Raw genomic sequence first — 14,430 nt, 5'->3', positions numbered from 1 at the left:
AAAAAAAAAAAAAAAGTCCTAATAAACATTCAGTGATTAAATGCAGGAGTGGGGCTAAGGTAATGCTATAGGTAATAAATAATGTGCAAGTCTGGAGGCAGAAGAACACAGTGCCTGGATGCGCAGTCAGTGTAGACTTCAAGGGAGGCCATGGCACTTAAATAATATGTTGAAATAAGTGGCTGCACTCCAGTATTTATCTAAACACTTAGTATATAAAAGCACTAACTCTCAGGTCCATAGCAACAGGTTAATCTCATGTTACCCAAGGTTTTTCTGACTTTTAATATCTTACTCTTCAGAGAGCTCATGGCTGAATAGGCAACACACTTCATTGTCATAGTGGACCACAGCAGATGAAATGTGAGATGCTGTGGAGGACAATGCAGTGAGATGAACAGTCATATATGAAACTGAAACTAAATCTTTTAAGAAGGATGAAAGACAGGAATATGGGATGAAGGTGGAAAAGAAGGTGGAAGGAAATAAATGCTTTCAATGAAAGACGTTCTTCTTTCTCACATTTCCAATTGTAAGATTAACCTGTCCTCTGGAGATTTCATGGAATGTTCCTCAGAAGAACACAAAACACAGGAGAATTAAATTGCCAAGTATCCCTACCAGTTTACTCCTGTTACATTCTGCCCACACTCTGTTTGTTCTACAATTTCTGGTCTTTGTGACTGAGAAAATCCTTCCTCCTCAGCACCTCTGTGAATTATGTCTACCCTGGTGTGACCAAATATGCAAGGGCTTGATTCTTCAACCATGGATTAAGAACTATAGGAAACTACTCAGTTTTGTACAACCATAGAAAATGTGAAAAGTGGGTCCTCCTCAGAAGGATGAACGAGGGAAAGAGGAGTAAGGAACATTTCCTATCAAGTGTATCATGCATTACATTTATTTTCACACAATCATCACAGCAGCCCTTCAAATATGGAGTTAATATTTCCTTTTCACAACTGGTAAAGCTGAGGTGTAGTAGACAGTTTATACAACTTCAACAGCTAGCAGGTGTTAGACCTGGAGTCATAACCAGGTCCAACTAATTCTAAAATGTACTGAATCTCAGAAAACAGAGGCAGAGTGTGACAATTAGTGGTAATAATTAAAAAAAATAATAGTTTGAAACAAAAGCAAGCACTGCAGAATAATGTAAGTATTAATAGAATAGTAATAAAGTACCACTTGGAATATTGTATCCATCATCAATCCTTGGGTAAATTACTCCTCCTTAGCCTCAGATTCCTACTCTATAAAATGACCCCAAAATGTAGCAATACAAAATAAATATGATTTTATTTGTGAATGTGCCTAACTTTGTAGCAGTAGGCATTCAGTAAATATTTATTGAATGATAATGAAATAGAAGTGAGAGAACCAACAGGAACTATCTCTTTTTTCAAAATCTGTAACAGATGGCCAACTTATTCTTAAGGACTTCCTACCCCTCCACCACCCCCAGAAACCACTTTACCTATGCCTTAAAACTGTCACAAATCAAAGTTATTAATAAGAAAGCACTGGGGGTGGAGGTGAAAGCACAGTCTGGGAAGTGGGTGGGATATCCAGCATGGAAAGTGGACTCATCCTTTTTCTGCAACGATCTTTTTTATCTTTGCCCACTGAGGTAGCTTCTCCTATGGCCACTTAGGAAGAAGAAAAGAGAAGGAAACAAATCCCAAGGAGACACAGGGCTTGATGTCAGGCACTGAGGCACAGCCCTCAACCAGAAAGGATACTTCTTCAGGTACTTCCCTCCAATTTTCTCTTTAATGGCTTCTTGCTTCTTTCCCCTACCTGACCTCTTTTGTCTCTTAGTTCTATAATAATGATTCCTCTGCTTCTCCATGTGGAAGAAAAGTCTTTGCCTCTCATAGTAACCACTTTCTCCATATGCTTGCCATGGTAATCCCCAGCTTTGGGATTATTCTGGGACCACCATCTTCACTCCCTTCTATCCCTTAGTAGGTCTTCAGTTGCAGCAGCCTCTACACAACTTTGTAAAAGCCAGGGAGAATTCCAGTTAACTGGAACAACACCTCTGCTGACTGCAGGCCACACATGTTCTTCCTCCTCCTTTCTCCCTCTTGTAAGGTGGGGAGACAAAGCTCCTCAGGCTGATTACTCAAGAAACTTAACCAGAGTATTTAATGTATTTCACATATCATCACAACCATGAAAGATCACAGAAGACTTTAAGTAGTAGGGAGGAAGTACCAACAACAACAACAAAAGGGCAAAAACCCAGACCGAGGCAGTTTTATAGATGGGTAAGTGGAGTGAGCAGAAGAACCAGGGAATTATTGCTGGCTTATACATAAGCGTAAACTGCATGCTTTGCCCTACAGCAACTTAATGGTGTCTGGAAGAGAGGAAATTCTGATGGGATTGAAAATTATAACAGTGTAAATAAGAGAAACAATAATGCTGCCTTCCTTACACAGCAGTTTCTAAAGAGATCTGGAAGCCCCTTTAGTTAGTCACATGACAATCCTGGAAGGCAAATTCTGTTACATGAGGTTAAGCATAGCAGAGATGAGAAAGTTAACACACCACATGATTATCATGATTGTGTATCTGATTTTAAAAAGGGAGTTCAATCATGGGTCCCTTTAATACTGTAAAAAGAGACGCAGAGAAAAAAACATGCTTCAACAAGCACCTCTCTCCAATTTAGCCATGAGCATAACAACTAAAAATGAATTTAAATGCCAACCCTCATTCTCACTTTCAAAATATTCAAGAGTAGTGACCAGTCTACTTTGCTTCCAAAACCCCACTGCCATTAAATCGATTCCATCTCACAGTGACCCTCTAGGGGAAGCAGACTGCCTCATCTTTCTCTATGGAGTGGCTAGTAGGTTTAAACGGTTGATCTTTGGTTAGCAACTGAATTCTTTAACCACTGTGCCACTAGAGCTCCAGATTTAGACATATGCTAAATCTCAACCACTTATGGTATTGGTCAGAGGCCATCCAACTACCCATGTACCTACTCTTACAAGAATCTACCCTACCCTATAAGGCCCTCACACACTCACCTTCACTGACTGTCACTCACCCTCTTCCACTCATAGAAGCCAGAAGCTGACCCATACCTGCCGACTAACAGAGCAAGTTGTTACTCCTGTGTACAACTCACCGCTCTCACACTGACTCCCACACATTTATCCACTTGCTTCCAGAATCAATCCCCTATGTAAATACATGCATAGTGCATTCTGTCACTCATTCATGTTTGCTTTATTGTATTCAAATGAATACTCAAGTGTAACCTACTCTTTAATTCACTCATCCACATTAATCAAATAGCTATCTACAAGTCACTCATCTATATATCCCACTATAAATTCCAAAGCACAGAGTTCCTCTTCAGAAAAATGTCCAAATTCTGCAATACATTTCAACAAATATTTGTGTTTGAATGGAACTCCAGCCAAGACAAGTCCTTCCTAATAACCAAATGATGGTGATACACTGGTTTACAATCAGTATGAATGTGATATAAGAAGCTACACAGTGGCACTTAAATAGACAGTCATCAAAGTACAGAGTGCAGGAATTCCCGCAAAGCTAAGCCAAAATTTCTGTTCATTGCCTGAATGTCTCCTTTCCATACATAAAAACTGGTAATAAGCCCAAAACACAGATATCAAATTCACCCAACTACTTTTGGCATCATTACATTGCCTCTATTTTCAGAAATCCATTCTAATGCTAATTTGTTCCTTCTGAAATGTACCTGTATTAGGGCCACAGGGTCAGGAGGCAATTCTTTTGTCATTTCATAGAAATGGAAGGCAATTTGTTAAGTGCAACCACTCTCATTACTTGACGATCCTGCTCATTACAATTCTGATGCCTTTGCTTGCAAGTACCCAAACTGGTTAATCACAGCACTACTGCATGAATCATGGAAGACTTCTGATTAAACTCCCTCATGCACTTTTACATGGATAGAAGGGACAATTAACCAAGACCATGGGTTCCTGTGTGAAGCTGGGAAAGAGCTGGCCCCAGGAATGGTTGGTTCACTTAGAGTATCGGTGAAGCACTGACAAAGATGAGTCTCTCAATCCCTGGGTCTAATGGAGACATAGGTAAATGTCGAGTCTGCCTGTTTTTGTCTAATTAAAAAATAACCTTCTCATGTGGATAATCCCCTGGCTTGTGTCACTTCCCAGGCACCTGTGGCCTGGCATCTGTCACAGGGTGTCTGGCTCCTCAGTTCTGGCATATTCAACCAAGTGGTTTTTCTTTTCTAACATCCCCAGTGAAAAATGACATGCCCTTTCTAGCACTGTGCCAAATTGTCTACACCAGTGAAAGGGACTGACCAGGATGAAAAGGGAAGGGCAATAAAATGCATGAACAGTAAAATTGGCTAAGATCAAAAGTCATCTTAAAGGTCCTTAAGGAAAACATTTAAATGAGTGGCCAATTTATTTCCTTGTGAATATTTAACAACACTGCATTACACTTCACTCAAGTAAGGTTCACACTGTTGTCAGAAAGTAAGACTGTTAAAGGAAGAACTAAATTCTGGACTGCCTTCTCTCCACCAACAGATTTATGAAGGGCTAGAAGTCTGACTTGATGGCAAACAACAACAACAGCAATAACAACAGAAGAACCTAGGGTAAGCCCTCCATGTTATGGCATTTATATCATTTCTCTTCAAAGAACCTCAACCTCTGAAGTTTTAGTAGAGTACTAAACTACCAAATAAATACTTTATTCATAGTAGGGTCTTCTAGATTTTTCACATAGAACAAGCCTGGGGTGGGTGTAGAAGGTAACAATCTGCTACCAAGGGGCGAAACTAAAGGGCTATTCTCAAAGTTGCTCTTGAAAAGTAAGTGCACTACATTAACTTGTTCCTTTAACATACACTGAGTACTTACTATATACTAGGCTAAGTACTTGAGAAACACATCTGAAAAAGGTGGAGCTTGGATTTAGGAAACTTAAGTCTAAAGAAGGAGAAAGGTAATAAATTATGATAACAAAAATTGATACAATGCAAATACTGACTAATGATAACAGTATTCAGAGAATTAAATAGAGCCATACAATAGTGTAAGGAGCTCTGGTGGCTCAGTGCCTAAGGCATTTGACTCCTAACCAGAAGGTGGTTGGTTCAAACCCACCAACTGGTCCACAGAAGGAAGATGGAGAAATCTACTTCCACAAAGATTTATTGCCTTGGAAAGCCAATGGGGGTCACTATGAGTTGGAACTGACCCAGTGACAGTGGATTTTTTTTTTTTTTTATTATTTTGTACAATAGAGTGACCGCAGGTACTTGGTATTGAATAGGCAGGAAAGATTGCTCTGAGAAAACAGTTCAGCTGAGTTCTTAATGGCAAGAGTGAGCCAACTAAATGAACAGCATGCCAGGAAGAGGAGCAGCATGTTCAAGGATCCTAAGGCAGGCTGAAGTTTGGCATAGTTGAGGAACAGAAAGGAGCTGGAGTACAATGGCCAAGGACAGAAAGGTAAAAAGATATGGTGAGGCAGGGCTCTGCATGCTTAGGTAAGATGTTGGATTTTATTCTAAGTGTTACAGGAAGCCACTGAAAAATTGGAAAGGAAAGTGGTATCATTTTATTTACTTTGTTTTTTAAACTTTATTTATTTTTTTTACTGATGCATTTTTATTTTTAATTCATTCTGGCTGCTATGTGGAGGGGGTAGTGAGGACACTCCTGTAATAATTCAAGAACAGAATGTTAGTGGACTGAACCAAGCTGATGAGTGGAGAGGACAGGAGACTAATATACATCATGTGAAGACAAGTGCAGTAGAATTTGCTTATGTTTTGAATGTGGGAATGACAAAAAGTAGTAACTTAAGGAAGACTAGAGCAATTGTGTGAATTGAGGTTACCATTTACTCATTTGAGGAAGACTAAAGAGGGAATAATTTTGAAGGAGGGGAGAAGTTTCTATATTGGCTGTGTTAAGATTTAGATGCCTTCAGACACTATGGAAATGTTTAGTAGGTAACTAGATAGTCTACTCTAGAGTCCTGAGGAATGGTACAAATTGAAGGTATATTTTTGAGAATCAATGCAATACATTGAATATGTAAACCCCTGGACTAGATACGCTCACCTAGGAAACCTGTGTAAATAAGAGGAACCAAGACAAAGCCCTTTGGGCAGCCAACATTTAGAGACCAAAATAAAAAAGAGGTAATAAAGAAGCCTGAGAACTGGCAAATGAGATGGGAGGAAAATTACAACAGTGTGGCTTCATGAAAGTCAAGAAAAAAAAAGTTCAAGCTCAATTGGCATAACATACTATACAAAACATCGTTCCACATACTATTTTGGCGAGTAGCGACTAGGATCTTAAAAGCTCATAAGTGGCCATCTAGATGCAATGATGGGTCTCTCCTCATCCAGAGCAAAGAAGAATGAAGAAAACCAAAGATTCATGGAAACAATTAGCCCAAGTGACTGGTACACCATGTGATCCTCAGCCTATATGACTATGAGACCAGAAGAACTAGATGGTGCCACTGTCAACCACTTGGAGGGGGATCAATGTAGGAGATCTTGGATAGAGTGGGAGAACAATGTGGAACAAAACTCAAGATCATTAAAAAAAAAAAAAGGGGGGGGGACCAGGTTTGCTGGTCTGATAGAGCCTGATGGAACCACTGAGACTATGACCCCCAGATGCCCTTCAGGTTTGGAATTGAACCCACTCCTGTGGCTTGCAGCCAAACAAAAGTCAGGTATATGAGGTGAACATTTACATTAGGTAGATGCACCCCTTGGAGAGAATGATCATGGAAGAATAGAAGGGCTGTGTATGCACAGGAGGACAGCTCACAGAGCAGGAGTGCGTGGAGGAAGGGATACAGGGAAGAGGTAATTATGGGGAGGAAGTGAGAGGGGAACTGTTGTATTGTGGTAAATTGCCATAAATGTCATGAGACAAAGTGTATGTGAGCTGCTGTATGGAAAGGGAATTTGTTCTGTAAACTTTCACCCAAATCACAATTCAAAAAAAAAAAAAAAAAAGTTAAAAAAAAAAAAATTCTATGAGAAAGCTGTCAATTGCATCAAATGCTTTAGTAGAGGACAGGATGACTATAGACTACTGGACTTGACAGTATGTTGGTAACTGGTGACTTGAGCAAGACTCACAAGAGTCATTCTCTTGAAGTGGTATGAATGGAATCCCAAATGGAATGAATTAGGAGAGTGAGATGAGGAAGTAGAAAAAGCAATTATAGACAATTTTTTCAAGAACTTTTGCTACTAAAGGGATTAGAAAAATGAGGAAGTAGGCCGAATTAAATGTGTGGTCAATGAAGTTTTGTTTCATTTTAATATAGAAGGTACTAGAACTTATTTGTGGCTGGTGGAAAATGGTATAGTAGAGAGAAAGAAATAAAGTTCTTGAGAAGATAAAAAGGGTGGGATCCAGAATTTAAGCATTCAAAGCACTGGATTCAAGTTCTTTTGCTTTCTCAAGGACTTTTTTTTTTTATTTGTAAAGAGTTGGTCTTTAATAGAAGCTGGGGTACTTCATCCACAGTAGCTGGAGGGAAGGTGGATGGCATGGACCTATGAAAGTAGGGTGGCAGATTTCGTAGTATGAAAATGAGGAAGTTCTTGGTAGAATGATTCCATTTTCTCAATGAATTATGAAGCAGCTTTACCAGCATAGAGTGCTAGATAGAAAGGGAGGAGATGTAATAGGTTTAAAGTGAGAAGAGGGAGTGTAAAGTTATTTTGAAGCCAGAGAACATTAACATAGTAGGAAATGTAGCAGAGGTGCTGGGTGGGACTGAGACAGTTTGAGAACTATGGCTCTGTCATCATGGTTGTGTTTCTCCAGCTTCAAGGAAAAGCTGGAGTTGTTCAACTGCTTCAAGGCAGGCATAAAACAGACAGTTTGTTTAATAGGAGTGATGTATAAGGTACCACTTCAAATTCTCTCAGCCTCATCTGCCATTTTTGTTATGGACAGAGTGACCATTGTTGCTCAGGCTTCAGCCAGCTTCATGTAGCACATCTCATCTCAGTGACATACTATCCAGCTCCAGTTTTTTGCCCTAGGGTCTCTCTGCTACCATGACATGGCACACTAGAGAAGGAACTGGTGGTCATGTGTACATATACAATTGGAAGTGCAGGAGAAAAAATGGGAGCCTGTGAATAAATGCTTCTCTCTTTTATCTTTCTGGTAAGACAGTTCAAAGACATGTTTCTTAAGACTCCTTAGGTCTGCAGGAAAGGACTACTTAGCTCTTAGCAATGCCCAACCCAATAATGTATCATTCTATCAACTTTCTCTTCTTCCTTATCTCAATTTTCTGGTCCCTAACTCTTTCCCTGGAATTATTTTCCAAATAAACTATCTACATATAATCTTTGCCTGAGGCTCTTACTTCAAGGATACTCAGGATAAGATCATTGGTATCAGGAGTGGCTATAGAAATCAGACCCTCAAAATGGGATTGTGAATTTCAGGGAATATCCTACTGCTGGAGGTAAGCTGGGTCATGGTAGCTCCTGGTAGGCAGTATCACAAATATGGACTCTCACCTGTGGTGGAATAGGATGAGAAAGAGGTGGAAGTTGATGTGCTGGGTGTGGTGGTTATGTTTGTGTATCAACTTGGCTGGGCCTGGTTGAGTGGCTGAGTAGCTGGTGGTAGTTATTCCCCATGATGAGACTGGCTATCAACTTCATGGTATGATCTACCACAAGCAGTTGAGTACCTGCTTTGGGTATGTGGTCTGCTTCTTGTATATAAGAAGGAGCTTTGAGAATGGTCTCTAGCTTACGGCATGCTTGGACCCTGCATGTAGCCATGTCATTATTCAGTAGCCTGCCATGCTCTGCTAACCTTGGGACTTACAATGAACTTGAATTAATGGCCTGCCGTGTGGTTTGGTAACATCAGGACTGTTCCTTTTTACTTGTCAACCTTGGGCTTCTCAGCCTCAGCAGCCAGCAGCTGTCTGAGTGAAGAAAAGCCTCTATCTCCAGTGGGCCGAGAGCAAGAGGCAGAGCTGAAGCCCAAGGTTGAGGGGCTTTCACCTAGCCCCTAGAACCTTGCACTTTGAACTTGGACTCCAAACTAAGAGAATAAATTCCTGTTTGTTAAGGCCATCCCATTTATGGTGTATTCCTGTCAGAGCGGCACTAGGTAACCAGAACACTGGGTTGTATGGTGGCTCTGGCATTTGAACACCATATGTTCAGTTGGCTGGCTTTGTTAACATATTTGAAAGTTTTGAAAAAAGAATCTAGATAGGTCAAGTCAGCCAACCATCATCTCAAGTCATGCTGTGAAAGCCAGAAAGTGTACATGGCCTTGTTTGGGTAGACTTACATCTATTAAGTACAGGGCAGACTACTGAAAATCTGATCCAAGAACTAATTGTAAGGGTGGCAATGCTGAAAAAGACTGAATTTACAACCTGCATATGTTTTCTATGTGAAAATCCCAATAGGAAGAGGGGAACCCTGAGACTGATATGGGGACATTTAGGTAGACAGAAGGCAAAAGAAGCTCTTCCTCCATTGCTAGAGGAAAGAAACTTGCCTTTACTTAAAGACCCTGCAAACACCTCATCTGAGGCAAGTCCCTCTCAGGTTGACCCCTGTTTCTCCTGAGTATATGCCCCTGCCTCCCCTCATTGCTTCCAGAGTCAGGGCATAGCACAACTACAATAAGAAATACAGCCCCCTCGTCTGAGAGAAAAGACCTTACATATTGAAGAAATTGCAATGGAAAGACCTGACCAATACAGATCTGCAAAAAGCAGGGAGTGGATGTGGGAGTGGATTTGAGGGAGTGAGATTAGGGGTGGAGTGGGATATTGCAAGACAGAAGAGAACTGACTGGTATGGGAGCACTTTCTTGTGATTAGGGTACAAGATCCTGGCAAAGCACTTCTAATATGCTTCTGAGTTCATGGCCTACCTCTGGCAGCAGTGACTAAGGCATGTGACTGCTAACCAGAGGCTGGCAGTTCAAACCCACCAGCCACTCCTCTGAAGGAAGGTTGGGCAATCTACTTCTGTAGTGAAACTGCCTTGGAAAATCAAGGAGGGGGTCGCTAAGAGTCAGGTCTGAGTTGATGGCACATAACAATAACAAAATGCTGGAATGACTTTGCCACTGCAAAAGGGGTTAGAAGATTAGGGCGGTGGGAATGTTAGACTGGAATTATGATGTGAGATTGAGAATTGGTTACCTGACTGTGTTCTGAGATGCATTTCACAAAGGTCTTCAGGAAGTCCTAATGGGATCAAGCACAGTCCCCCACTATGGTGATCAGTTCAGTAAAGCTCTTTTTATTGGCTGTGCCTCCTTACCTGAGTTGCCCTCCTTGTTCCTAATTCTTGTTACATAGAATCATTTTCCACATATAAACTAATTGCACAAAGGCTAAGATAGGCCACTTCTGAGGAATAGAAGTTATAAGCAAGCTACAGCACCCTGCGGCAGCTCTGACCCTAACGCTGACTCCACAAATTCTTTGCCTGACTTATACTACGACAGTGTTCAGTGGATAGTGAGCCCTCAAGAGATCATCATTTCCTGTTCTTCACTCTTCTCTCTTTACCTGAATCAGTAAATTAAGATGACAGTTTAAGGCAAACAATTCCTTGTGGCAGGACACATATGCAAATACAGCAGTCACAATCTCTTCTGCTCTGTGCCTATCAAAACCTCTCTCTTAACCACTCTTCCTTGGATGCCATGCTGCTTCTCATTTCCTGGTGTGCTGTGTTTTCCTCTGCTGTCATTATCTAGCCTCAGGACAACAGTATCCCCAGGAGGGATCATATCCCCTTCTGGGGAAATCAAAGAGCAGATCAGGGATTAGTCACTAGATTGTGTCACTTTCAATTCGAGGAAGAAAGGAAGAATGAGAGGAAAGAGGTGGGAGGGGAGGGGCAGAGCAAGCTGGGCAGGTGAGAGGGAAGAGTAAGAGTAAGGTAGTCGGGTGGCAGTACTATATTGGATGAGTTCACACATTTCCTTTAATCGTGACAATACATTTGCAAAGATGTTCTATTCATACAGATGAGGAAACCAAAGCTATTGTGCCTGTTTTCAACAACTGATTCCAAAGCTAAACCAGCGCAACCAGGATTTATAGATTGTGCTACAGCATGAACAAGATAAAGGACTTCATCAAGAATAATGGAAACCAAACCAAGATCAGAAATACAGACTTCTTTAGGCTTCTACCTCCTTAAGTAGTTGTGATGGTTAGTTTGCCATCAAGTTGGCTCTGATTCACGGTGACCACATGCATACAGAATGAAATGCTGCCTGCCACTGCAACATCTTCATGATTGCTGGTATGCTTTAGTTCATTTGCCTCCTTATAAATTGAACTTATCCAAATATCCTAATTTAAGGAAAATTTTCACAGAACTATAATGCAGGCAATCAGTGTATTTTCATTTTCTCTCTGGTTAACAAGCAATGTTAACCAAATAAGTATATATAGAGTAATTTTCAAGGCAGAGAACCCAGCGTTTATGAGCAGAAACACAAACGTCGTGGACCCTGGGTGCTGATACCGCCAGGGTGAGGGAGCGCAGAACCAGAGCAACAGCAGGAATGGCACAGGGCAGTAAGCCAGCTGCTAAATCTGGGTTGGCCATCACTTAACCAAAAAATGAATGTAATCATGAGTCCTGAGGTAATTTTACCAGGCATGAGTTTCTTGCTTTTCTTAAATTGTCCTACTTTAATTCCGAAAGGTCTAATATATGGATTACTTTCCACCCTACTAAGACCTTTGCCCTAGTATTTCCACACATACTAATGAAAACCTAATTTCTTATTGTACTACATATATTCCATCTAGAGCTTTCTGCTGAAATTGTCATAGCTCTTTGCCATTTCAATATTCTTTTAAACCAATTCCTTTGCAAATTTTACATTATTTCTCCACTTCCACTAATGAAAGGAACTCTGGTGGTAATAGTGGTTAAAGCACTGGGCTGCTAACCAAAAGATCAGTGGTTTGAACCTACCAGCTATTCTGTGGAAGAAAGATAAGGCAGTCTGCTTCTGTTAAGACTGACAGCCTTGGAAATGCACTGAAGATTGTTATGAGTTGGAACTGACTTGATGGTAGTGAGTTTGGTTTCCACTAATGAAGTTTCAAAAGTTCATAGTACCCTAGAGCTAGAGGAGACCATTTTCTAAAAAAAATATTAACAATCAATTATACAGCATTTACCCTAAACCATATACTGTTTTGAGCATTTAAAATTATTAACTATTTTAATGGAATAGTCATAAAAATTCAGTAAGTTGGGTACATTTATTATTTCTGTTTTTCAGATAAGGAAACTGAGGCTCAAAGAAATTAAGTAACTTGCTTAAGGTCTCACAACTAGAAAGTGGCAGAGCTATTTGAACCCAACAAATCTGGCTCCAAATACTGTGCTCTTAACATTCAGGGTCATTTAATCTAGTCTGATAATTTTACAGCTGAGGAGACTAAGACACTACGACAGAAAGGGACTGTGCAAGGATATGGAAGAGTACAGGCTTGCACACACATCTTGTGATTCCCAGTTCAATATTCTTGTTCCACACAACACGACCCTACTTCCAGACAGCAGTCCTCATTTCTGATTCAAAGGTGGTTCCCTCATGAGTTCTTCAATTGATCTGTAGGTTTATAATATCACAATAATTCTTTGTTTTATCAGGGTTATACAAAAGAAGCATTTGGGCTTTTTAGGGATTTTCAGTTGGTCTTTTGAGGCTTTGTAACTGGGTGCCCAGGTTCTCGCTGATAATTATTAGCTGTGAGATGATAGCATGTTCCTTAACATCTGGAAAAATGAGAAGCTATATGTGAGGGTGCCTTGCAAACTCTAAAGAATACAAGCATACCTTGGAATATTGCGAACTATTGCAATAAAGTAACACATTTTTTTGTTGTTGTTTCCCAGTGCATATAAAAGTAATGTTTACACTATACTGTAGCCTATTAAGTATAGAATAGCATTATGAAATAATCTGAAATACTGAGAGAATTACCAAAATGTGACACAGAGACACGAAATGAGTACATGCTGTTGGAAAAATGGTGCTAATAGACTTGATCGGTGCAGGGTTGTCACAAGCCTTCAATTTGTAAAAAATGCAGTATCTGTGAAGTATAATGAAGCAAACTGCAATAAAATGAGGTATGCCCGCACATAAATTATATTATAACAATAATGATGATGATTAGTCCTATTAAAAGCATAACACTTTACCCTTGTTTGTACAGTTTGTGAAATGGTGACAGGATGGCCATTGTTTCTCAAGGTGGGAAGACCTAGTGCTGTCGTCACTGTAGGGGCACAGAGAGACTGTGGATAAAAGGCTGGGAAATGCAAATCATTGATCTATTTAGTAAGAGTTCTGGATAATAGTTTTGTGAGGCAAAAGGTAAAACTCTTAATAACTGGGAAGCTGGGGAACCTAGAAACACACTTCTCCATGTTGCTTTCCCTTGGTACGGATAGTGTACCTGCACCTAGCCTTCCTATCTGCTTAGGTGATAACCTCTTTTACATCTTGCGCAAACATCACCTAAAGCTGATCACAATTCGATATTTCAGATGTTTTCTCAGCTTCCTCTATCATGGAAATTGTGAGCCCCTCAAGGGAAGGAAACATTGTCTTTTACATCTGTATTGACGGGGTCAAGAACATGGTCTAAGAACTCAGGAAATGGTGACTGAATAGTGAATGAATTAATGATATCTGACCTCCTTGAACTGCAACCGTTTTGCTTTCATTCAACAGCTCATGACTCAGGTTGTCCTCAATCACCCTCCTGGGATTGTGTGTGCTGGGCAGGGCTAATTTTGGAGTGTGGGAGTCAATGCAGTTTTCAGGAGTGGTGCCAGGAGGTATAGAAGGCTAAGAATTGTTAAGAATTACTGTACAGTAGTTCTCCAGTTTTCCATCATCCAACCACCAAAGAGCACTGACAACTCCCTATGCATCAGAATATTTTTCTGTATATATTAAAAAATGAAATAATTTTTTATTTAAAATCCCAAACTAACATTTTGTCTTGTAGGCACTTTCATCCCTAAGGAGCTACTCAGAAAGCTGGGGTTTTTGGCTTCAAAGATTTTAAAGCCTGGAAGAAAGAAAAATTTAGAAAAAGTCAATGGAGAGGGGATGCCAACTCATACATTCATTATGCGTGCTTTAATATTGAGAATTCTTTAGAGGCAGATACCAGGTGTAAACTACCAGAGTACCTAGCATGGGCTATGCACACAGCCCATGCTCAATTAAAACTGGATGAATAGACAGATGGACAGGATAAAATTTGGGAGCTCTGGTAGCATAGTGCCTAAGGCACTTGACTGCTAACCAGAAGGCTGGCGGTTCAAACCCACCAGCCACTCCT

General features: G+C 40.4%; 1 protein-coding gene across 1 annotated transcript in view; it reads right to left on the bottom strand.

Moving 5' to 3' along the window:
* GRIN2B (glutamate ionotropic receptor NMDA type subunit 2B) overlaps nt 1-14,430 on the bottom strand; it is a 400,284-nt gene that overhangs the window by 197,789 nt on the left and 188,065 nt on the right. The window lies entirely within an intron of this gene.

The sequence above is a fragment of the Orycteropus afer genome, unplaced genomic scaffold (assembly GCF_000298275.1).
Source record: "Orycteropus afer afer isolate SDZICR_OR568_19922 unplaced genomic scaffold, OryAfe1.0 scaffold00126, whole genome shotgun sequence".
Classification (NCBI taxonomy): domain Eukaryota; kingdom Metazoa; phylum Chordata; class Mammalia; order Tubulidentata; family Orycteropodidae; genus Orycteropus; species Orycteropus afer.
Note: the sequence above shows the minus strand (reverse complement) of the source record. Positions and strands in the feature narration are given on the sequence as shown.